This window comes from Loxodonta africana, chromosome 7 (assembly GCF_030014295.1).
Source record: "Loxodonta africana isolate mLoxAfr1 chromosome 7, mLoxAfr1.hap2, whole genome shotgun sequence".
NCBI classification, from domain to species: Eukaryota; Metazoa; Chordata; class Mammalia; order Proboscidea; family Elephantidae; genus Loxodonta; species Loxodonta africana.
The window spans coordinates 74,921,977-74,931,689 of record NC_087348.1 but is presented as its reverse complement, the minus strand read 5'-3'; positions in this window follow the sequence as shown (position 1 = coordinate 74,931,689).

Here is a 9,713-nt window from a genome sequence, read left to right as displayed (position 1 = left end):
GGTAACTGAGATTCGTGCATATCAGACCCATGTATACAGGACAACTTGTATACATAATTTGTTAGTTTTTCACTGCTGTATAGTATTATGTTGCATGAATATGTCACAATTTACTTATCCCTTCTTCTGTTGATGGACATTTGTTTCCAGCTTGGCACTACTATAAAAAAGCTGCTGTGAACATTCCTCACACCTGTCTTTGTCAACATATGCACTCATTACCACTGGGTAAATATTTCACTACTTGGGTTCACCATTCATTTCATGTGACCTCAGCCAAGCCCCTACACTCTCAGAGCTGAGGGCATCTGAGCCACATCTCTAAAGTGAGGATTCATAGGGTCACAAACAGACTGGGACAGGAGGAAGTTTCCTCCCCCTCCTCCAGGCCCATTTTACAGACAGGTAGGCAGACTCTACACCCAGAGGGCCTTGCCCAAGGTCGAACAGAGAATCAGATCCCTGAGGCCCTTCATACTGCCCTCCTGGAAGTCTGACTGCCCTGCAAGGACAGCCCTCAGGTGTAGCTCCTCCCAGCTGTGGGGCTGGAGCTGTCTTTACTCTGGGGCTCCTGGGGGTTCTTCTCTCTCTTTCCAAGGGCAAACATTCCACCCACCCCACCCAGATGAGGCTGAGGGCTACTCAGGTGGGGGGTGGGGGGGGGTGGTGGTCCACAGGCCAATAGGAGCCTTCACTCCTCCTAATACCCCAGGAGATTTTAGCAAAAGCTCAGGCTAGCCTGGCTGCCCCATTTAATTCTCGTAATTAGCTGACAGCTCATTAGCAGCTCATTATAAGCCCTGGAAATGCAGTGACAGTAACAAATTCAGTGCAGCCAGGCAGTCTGGGGGTGTCCCCAGGGCGCTGACCCAGGCTGGGCTTCCAGGGGCTGGTGGGAATGAGCTCAGTCTCTTTGCCCATGTCAGAAACCTTTGAGTCTGAATCCTATTCCTTGAATCCCATTAAAATGCCCTCTTCCCCACCACCACCTGCCTGCTGCCACCCTCTAGCCCCATCCCTAGCTCAGGGCCCTTGGCTACCCATTCTTGGGCTCCTCTTGTAAGAGGACCAGGGAGAAGGAGGTAGCCTGGCTCCAAGATAGGAGGGAGCCCCCCAAAGCCTCCTGGGGTCCCTAGAGAGCCCAGACTCTGCCAGCGCTGGGCACCAGAGCCAAGCCTGTGGGGTTGATGTCCTTGCCTCCCCTCTACCACTTGTCCTCTGAGCTCACACCCCAACACCCCGCTGTTTGTCTCTCCAGCTGTTGTGTCTGCCTGTCTGTCTTAGTCTGTCTGGGTACTACACTGGAAATCCTGGCAGTGTAGTGGTTAAGTATGACCACTGTTAACCAGAAGGTCGGCAGTTCGAATCTACCAGGCGCTCATTGGAAACTCTATGGGGCAGTTCTACTCTGTCCTGTAGGGTCGCTATGAGTTGGAATTGACTTGATGGCAGTGGGTTTTTTGAGTTGGGCACTACACTTTGCCAGTTCTGGCCCAAGTCTGAAGTAGCTGCAAAGATACAATGGGGAAGGAGATGAATAGACAATTAGAATCTGTGTGATGATGGTTAAGACAGGGTAAAAGCGAAGGGCTGCAGAAGCATCAAAAGAAGGGACCTCAGGTAGGCCTGGGGTGGAGCCTATCAAAGGAGGCTTCCAAGAGGAGGCAGTATCTTGGAGGAGGAACTGGAGGCCCTGTCTGTCTGTCTTCCCTAGGCCCACTTCTGGGCCTGGATCCTTCTCGATGCCCCCTGCTTCTGTCCTCATGGAAGGGCCCAGAGGTCGTAAGCAGAGACCTGGAACAGAACCAGCCATGGGAGACAGCTAGAGCATGGAGGGGCAGAGACAGAGCTGTTCTCTGCCAGAAGGGGATAGGAGAGGCAGAGAGGAACAGGAGACCAGGGGGAGGGGCTAGAGTCCAGCAGGCCAGGGAACCTTGGGCAAGTCATTTATCTCCCCTGATTTCCCTTTCCGTTTTCCCTCTGTGCCCTGTGGGGACTCATGCAGGGTTGGGCCTCACCATGGCCTGGGTGGAGGAATGGGGGCTCCCGGCATAGCCACCAAAGGTCAGCGCTCAGCAAGTGAGGCCTGGACCCTAGTCTCTGTGCTCCCAGCTCCACCTCGGGGTGGCCATTCGTCTGCCACAGGGATCGATGGGAAGTCATTACCATCGCCACATGTTAATGACACCAATTAATTCCCCATCTGTGGGCCCAATGAAACCTTCAGTGCTGAAGGTTAAAGGCAGGGGAACTGGCTCAGGGTGGTTTTCCCCAGGGATGACAGTTATGGGCTATTTGTGTGCCTTGTGAAAGAGTTGGCAGCCTTGCATTTGGGGTTGTATAGTGCGGGCATGTGCATGCACGTGCGTGTGCACTCCCATGCAAGCTTATGTATTCATTATCCTTGTGTTGCTTTGTATATGAAGAATACGTTCATCTTTTACTGGTATACACTGTGTGGGCATTTTATGTATGTGTGCATACCAAGTGTTTAGGTGTACAAAGTATAAGTGTTGTATATGTATGGATACACAGTATGTGTGTCCTGTCTGCATGCCTTACATACGTACAAAGTGTTTATATACATTATGCCTCTATATTATGTTTGTACACAATGTAGGGCTTACATCTGCGTGCACTGTGTGTGCACAAAGTTTTTCTGTGCGAGTCCTATGTCTATGAATGCTGAGGACACAAAGTATTTGTACCTCCTGTATCCACACAGGTTGTGAGTGGGTATGCGGGTGTATGACCTATGTCTATGCATCATTGTACAGATGTGTTCAAAACATGCCGGTGTGGATGTGTGTTCACTTGTACATTTGTGACCTGACTGTAAGGAGCCCAGACAGCTCTATGTGTGTGCATCAGGGCTGTGTGTGAGGAGTGTGCACAGGCTCTTCTCTGACTCTTTGGGGACCGGGGTTCAGCCCTCGAGTCCAGAATCCTAAGGGTAGATTTTCTTGTACTTGAATATGGACTTGCTGCTGCCTGGGTCTTGAAGGATGAGTAGGAGTTCACCAAGCAAACCGAGTAGCAGGTAAGGGAAGGGGATTCCAGGTTAAAAATGCCGCTTTAGCAAGAAAAATAATAGCAAGCACTTGTATCATACTTGTTATGGGCCAGACAATGTGCTAAGTGTATTACATATAGTCGTATAATCTTCGCAGCAACCCTGTGGAGTATGATCTTTATTCCCATTATTGCCATTTTATGGGAATGAGGAAAATGAGTCACAGAGCTGTTTAGTAGCTTGCCCAAATGCACATATCTTGAAAATGGTACAGCCAGGATTTGAACATTCGCTCACATACACACACACAATTATATACACAATGCATATGCAGACAAGGAAATGGACACACACTTATCATCATGTGCATACATTTATACACATATGTGTGTACACATGGCCAAACTCAGGTTGTCTCCAGGTGTCCCCATCTGTCCAGAGTGATCCAGGCCAGAGCTCTAGACTCATGATGTAGGGCTCAGCCCTAGCTTCTTTGGGGGAGAGGCAGTGGGCATGAGATGAAGGCAGTCCAGGGAGGGAGGTGCCGAGGGTGGTCTCCATCTTGTCACCCTACCCCACACAACCCAAGAGGCAGAGGGCAGAATCCTCCCACCCACCAGGCCCAAATACGTAGACCCACTGTGGAAACCTCATTTTCCCCATCAGCTAAAGGGGCAAAATGGTGCCTGCCCTTTTCCTGCCGACATCTAGCCTGAAGCCCCAACCAGGTGTCATGTGTCCCTGGATCCCTTGAGGGCCAGCAGCCACCTAGGTTCAAAACTAAGAAACTTAAAGGTGCTGCCTGCCCCTTGGGCAACGTTGCCTCTTGCCTAAGGAGGCTCCCTGAGGGCCAGGCTGTCCCTGGCCTGCACGCTCAAGGTCACACTGTGCCCTGGCCGCCTCCTCACACCCAGAAGGCCCACGATGGGAAGCCTGCCACACCACCAGTGCCAGAACGCTGTGCCGGTGGCCTCGGCCCTGGACTCCTTCTCTTCTTAATTAACAGAAAGCCATTGTGAATACTAAAGAAGAAATTAGCACATGTCAGTCATGTCTGGGTGTTTATAGATTTCTTAATCCATCTTTAATTAACCCCTCCAATTTCCAAGCCCTGCCTGAGTGGCTGTGTTTCTGCTCCCCGGCAAATGGGAGCCCGTTTCCTGCCCTCAAGGAACCCCAGTCTAGTTGGTCTTATTTCCCTGCTTAAAAACATGCCAGGGGCTTCACATTCATTTTAGGATATGCAAAAACTTACCACAGTCCCCAAGCTGAGTTCCAGCTACCCCGAGATACGGGGCAGTCAGATCAAGACATGAAATATATATGCCCTTTCACCTGCCATTCCACATCTAGGGATTTACAGAAAAGAGCTAATCACACAAACAGGCAACATGTAGATTAGCCATTACAGAGTTGCTTATCACAGCACAAAGTTGCAAACGTCTGTGTCCCTCCCTGTGGGACTGCTTTTGATGGGCAAACAGCACTACAAAGTTAACAGTGTTATAAATCAGTATTTATTGACATAGAAAAATATTTCTCATACACTGTTTTGGCAAAGCTGTAGGTTACTAAAGTATATTTATGACACTTACATAAAACTTACATTCATTGAGAAAGAAAGCACAAGAAACAGATGTTTTGAAGTCACCAAAATATTAGTAGTTATTAACTCTTGGTGGCGATATCTCAGGTGATTTTTTTTTTTTTACTCCCTTTTTTGTACTTCTCTGTGGTGTTTGTGTTTTTTTACAACACACACACATACACACGTGTATTTCATATAAAATCAGAAAATCCAGTTGAGGTATGCTAACTTGCTGGGGGGAACCCAGGCCGTTTCCACAGTGACCGGAGGGAGAGAGGCTGCCATCCAGGGAGCCCCGGGGCAGTGGGAGGGGCTGATCAGATCTTTTGACCTAAAGGCGGACCACAGAGGAGTTTCAGGTGAGAGAGAGAAGCTGAGGAAGTCCTGCTCATAAAACCATTTCTCATTTCTGTGGAAAGCAAGATTATTTGCAGAGAGTAGGGGGTGGATTAAGGGCTTGGGGAGGGAAAAGGGAGCTTGAGGAGAGAGACAGGGAGCTGGCAGCAGCATCTTGCCTCTCTTTTCTCTCTCTTCCTCCCCTCTGAAGGTCCTTTGGTGGTGCAAACGGTTTGACTAAACTACTAACCTAAAGGTTGGTGGTTTGAGTCCATCCAGCAGCTCTGCATAAGGAAGGCCTGGTGATCTGCTTCCATAAAGATTACAACCAAGAAAACCCTATAAAGCGGTTCTACTCTGTAACACACAGAGTTGCTATGAACACGTGAGCAACGGGTTTGTTTTTGGTTTCTTCTCCTCTCTTATTCTACTTCTGAAGAACCCTGGTGGCACAGTGGTTAAGAACTCAGTTGCTAGCCAAAGGTCAGCAGTTCGAATCCACCAGTGGCTCCTTGGAAACCCTATAGGGCAGCTCTGCTCTGTCCTATAGGGTAGCTATGAGTCAGAATTGACTGGATGGCTATGGGTTTAGTTTAGTTTTTGATTCTACTTCTGAGAAGCCCTGGTGGTGCAGGTGTTAAAAGTGCTTGGGCGCTAACCAAAAAGTCAGCAATTTGAACCCACCAGCTGCTCCACGGGAGAAAGATGTGACTGTCTGCTTCCATAAAGATTAACCAAAACCCAAACCAAACCCGTTGCTGTCGAGTCAATTCCGACTCATAGTGACCCCCTAGGACAGGGTAGAACTGCCCCACAGGGTTTCCAAGGAGCAGCTGATGGATTCCAGCTGCCAACCTTTTGGTTAGCAGCCAAGTTCTTAACCAGTGCTCCACCAGGGCCTTGGAAATCCTATGGGGCAGTTCTACTCTGTCCTATAGGGTCGCTATGAATCGAAATTGACTAGATGGCAGTGGGTTTGCTTTTTTTTTTTTTTTTGCTTATTTTACTTTTATAACCAGTGTGAGGCTACAGCTGCCTGTATGTGGAGGGAAAAGCCCCAGGCCTGGAGCTAAGCAGGCCTGGCTTACCATCCTTGTTTGCCTCTGACTCTTTCTACTCACCTCAGTTTCTTCATCTGTAAAATTCTGAACTTGGCGCATGGGGAGCTCCTTAGAAGCTGGGTCCCAGGATGGCCCCAGGGCCTGGCAAATACAAACTGCCCTCTGGACAGCTGGGGGCTCAGGGCCCTGGGGCAGGTGTTCCTGGCTTTCAGGGACTCCTCAGTTAGGGCTGAGAACCTGGGGCTTTAGCCCAAGGGCCCAGCCTGTGGAGTGCCACGGGCAGACTTGCACACCTAGTGCTCAAGTGTGTGTGCCTATTCTTCAAAAAGGACTCAGGACCCTGGACAGGGGAACCTGAATAGAGGTCAAGTGTCCACATTCTCTGAGTTTCTGACTGGGGCCCCTCAGGTTTCAAGAACAGCCTCACTCTGATGCTCCAGCTGCAGCTGCAACCAAAGAAGGCAGGAAGAAACCAGCCTGGGCCTGAGGGGCCGCCCACCTGGCAGGTGGGCCAGGTCTGGAGCTGGAGGTGACTTGGGATGACTGGAGCAGATACTGTGCTTAAAATACCGAGAGAGCAAGAAAAAGGTGATTCAGGCCCAAGGTCTCAAACACTGAGATTTTCTACAGCTCCCTGGTGCTTTCTCCAAGCGGGGTCTTAAGGGAGAAGCATCAGGTAACACTGTTGCCAAGGATTCTCAATTCCCAAGACCAGAAATACTGGGTCTAGACCACCAAGATAGGATCTCATGGGGCAAATGCAACATCCTGAATTCAGGGTCAAAAAATCACCCATCAAAGTTGAAGATGGAAGAGAAGAGGCAGCTCATGTGAAAAACAGAGGCTGGAGAAAGGCTTGTATAGGACCCTGGGCCAAGTGTGTTGTGACCACAGGAATCAAATGCCAGTGCTAGACTAGACTGCTGTTTCAGGAGTCCAGGCCACAAGAGGGGGCAAGGAAGTTTGGTTCCTTCCCACACTGCTCAGCCATGGCTGGAGTCATGGGCTCCGTTTCAAGGTTCATGTTTTATGAGGGGCACTGACAGACTGGGTGGTTCAGAGTGTGATGAACAGGAGAGTGATGTTTGGAAGCCATGAACTGGGATAAGTCATGGAAGGAATGGGGCTGTCTGTTCTGAAATAAAGCTGAGGAGCACGGTGATGTTTTCAGATCTCTGGAGGACTGCTAGGGGCAGGAGAAGCACCTTTGTTCAGTAGGGGACCCGGGGACAGAGGAGAGACAATGGGGAGTGTAGTGGACTGAATGTTGTCCCCCCAATATCCATGTCCACTCAAGACCTCAAGATGTGACCTAATTCGGAAACATTAGGTCTTTGCACATGTAATTAGTTAAGGATCTTGAGATGAAATCACACCAGATTTACGGTTGGCCCTAAACCTAATGACTGGTCACAGAGAAGAAGACCCAGGCGCAGAGAGGACATGTGCAGATGGAGGCAGAGATTGGAGTTATACAGTCACAAGCCAAGAAATACCAGAAGGTGGGAGAGGCAAAGAAAGATCTTCCCCTAGAGCCCTCGGAGGGAGAGTGGCCTGCTGAAACCTGGATTTGGACTTCTGGCTTCCTGAACTGTGACAGAATATATTTTTGTTGTTTTAAGCCACCCAGTTTTGTGGTAATTTGTTAAGGGAATCCTAGGAATCTAATATAGGAAAAAAAGACGGGAGGAAGGTTTTGGCTCAACAAGAAGACAAGTTTTCTAATAGCTGGAACCACACAGAGGAGCAGACCATTCTGTAATAAGCTCCCTGTTGCTGCAAGGGCTCAGGCCAAGCTCTGTGACCACAATTAGGCCATTGTGGGGGTGGGAAAGTCCTGCTTTGGAAAGAAGGGGACTTCAGGTGGCCCATTTGGACCTTTTAGACTAAGATCCTGTGTTTCTAACCTGGGCTAGCCCCAGGCCTGAAGAAGGAGTGGGCAGGAGAGGGGTGGGAAAACTGCTGCATACGTAGGAGCCTTACGCCACCTGGGCTCCATCTGAGCATGAGACACCCCCAGTCTGTCAAGAAAACCCTTGAGACCTCAACTTCCCGACTAGAAACTAGCAGGCACTTAGAAGAAGTGTCCGGGGCCAGCGTGCCTTTGGTGTTTGGGCTTTTGGGTGAGGGGCCTGCTCCTCACACAGCCCACCACGTACCCTGTGGCTGCTGAAGGCCTGTTTGAAGGGCTCTTGATATATCACAGCTACGCCTTCTTCCCAGAGCAGACTCAGACAGGAGCACCACCTCCCTGAGTGCCCCAGCCTGAGGGTTTGCTCATGCAGGCCACCTAGACTGCATCAAGGGCAGTGAGCTCGTTTTCACTTGTACAACTTTCCTCTGGAAAAGGAAGACAGAATGCATGTCTGGATGAGCTTGCTCTGGTAGCTGTAGACCCCATGCCTGCCTGTGAGGCTGAGTACACAGATACCCAGGGGCTCTGGGGACCTCCCACTAGCCGGGCTCTCTGGGGAGCCCTGCTCAGCCCTCAGGAAGGCAAGGCTGTCACGGGGGTAGCTAGACAGGGTTAATCAGGAACCCAAAGGTTATCTAGGAAGAATGGTCCATTGAGCAGTGGGGGAGGGTTAGCACGATAAGTGCTTTTGGCAGCCCAGGGCCCACTGACCCTATGTCCACTTACAGCGGGGTGCCAGCTCCTGCTGCACTCGTCTGGGCTCTGGCACGTCTGGGGCCTCACCTGGGATGGCTGGGCTCCATGCCACTGTTCTCTCATTCTCTGGGAGGTTAATCTGGGCTTGTTCTCATGGCAAAGGCAGAGGCTCAAGAGAGAGCAGAAGCACAGGGGGCCTCCTGAGGCTTAAACTCAGAACCAGCATTGCCTCACTGCCACTGCATTTCATTGTTCAAAGCAAGTCACAAGGCCAGCAGAGGGTGGGGAAGGAGACTCCAGGTCTTGAGGGGAGAAGCTGCAAGGTCACATCGTTCTGGGGTTGTGGAAGCCACAGGGAGAGCACAGTCACACACTTCCTAAGTGATTTCGATACAACACATCACCACCACTACCCCTACTGGGAGCTCCCGGGGTGAAGGTATGGCAGCAGGGCCTGGTCTGGTGAAGAGCAGGGCCTGTCTAGTCTCCTGGGAACCTGAGAGGAAGAAGGCAGGGTGGTTGTGTGAGGGTGGGGCTGGGGGCAGGTGGGGCCGGGAAGACCAAGATGGAAGAGACCTAAGAAATGGGCAGGAGCTGTCCCACATTGGGAGCTCAGGATGGTGTCAGGCCCAGATGGCTCTGCCAGCTCAGCGGCATCCACATTATGCTGGCTCCTCTGCCACAGGACAAACCCAGCCATAAGCAGACCTCTTCACAGATGGGCTTATCCCAGTGAGAGAGGCGGGGCAGCAGAAAAAGAGCCTGGGGCTCCTGGAAGAGTAAGCTGTCAGTGAGCTGGAAAATTCAGAGCTGGTTCCCTCCTGGGGACCCTCCCAGGAACACCTGCCTTTGAACAACAGGGTTTCAAACCTGTTTATTCTGGTTTGAAGCCCTGCTGAGAATTTGCATTTCCACCCCAGATATACTGAATCAGAATCTACATTTTATCAAAATCCCCAGGTGATTCTTATGTATAATAAATTTTGAGAACCACAGCTCTATTGGTGGTTCTCAGAATTGGTTCCTAACCAGCAGCATTAGCATTACCTGGGAACTTGTTAGAAATGCAAATTCTCAGCAGGGTTTTGAACCAGAAAGAACCAG